Here is a 927-nt window from a genome sequence, read left to right as displayed (position 1 = left end):
CAGGCCGGGAGCCCCGAAGCCCGTCCCTAACTGAGTCATACGCCAAACAGGCGGCAAGTTAAAGTAGATGACCACACTAAAACCGGACGTTGTCTTCAAAATAAAAGCATGGGGTTTCCAGGCGACGTGAATTCATTACATTTCATACCGTCGATGTGAGTATTTAGTATTTAATCACTGATGGTTAATATAAATTACAGCTAACACGAGGAAAAGAATCTGCTCCACGTCACTCTGTCACAATATTTTATCTTTATAATGAAATCTGTTCTTCCTGTTGTTACAGTGACATTTTAATACCAAGATATTTTCTTCTTGTTAAAGCAACAAACCAACGTATCGCCTTACACAAAGAAGAGGAAGCTCAATATAAGTTGCTGTGTTGGTTTAATAAGGATATATTTATATATGTATAGCTATATATGTAGATTTAATCTGTATCTCTAACAGAAGTGATGATGATGATGATGATGATGATGCGCAGACGTGATTCCGTGGAAGACGTCAAGGAACCAGATGTTGAGGTTTATGTCACCAGTAACAGGTAGAGTAACCAGCTGACTCTACCTGCATTTCACCTGAACACACCAGCATGAGTCACCACATGTTTTACCCTGAGCATTAAAGCAAATGTTAATATGATTATGAAATATTTGGGTTTTATTTAAATGGGGAAAATGAAAAATAAAGTGTTTTATTTCCCTTCCCTGGTGGATAATACTAACTCCCTTGTTTATTTTTTTATTTTTTTATTTGTTTATATTGCAGTCAAACATAAATTAGAAACTGGTAAACTAAAGTCTTACAGTTTTATTTCCATTCCTTGGTGCTATACTATACCAATCTAACTCCTTCATTTATATATTTGTTTGTTTGTTTGTGTTGTCAAATCTAAATATTTAAATATTACACACACACACACACACA

This window comes from Seriola lalandi, unplaced genomic scaffold (assembly GCF_002814215.2).
Source record: "Seriola lalandi dorsalis isolate HSWRI2012SDOR001 ecotype SW California unplaced genomic scaffold, Sedor1 jcf7180002052798, whole genome shotgun sequence".
Lineage (NCBI taxonomy): Eukaryota > Metazoa > Chordata > Actinopteri > Carangiformes > Carangidae > Seriola > Seriola lalandi.
The sequence above is the reverse complement of the archived record's forward strand: the minus strand, read 5'-3'. Positions refer to the sequence as shown.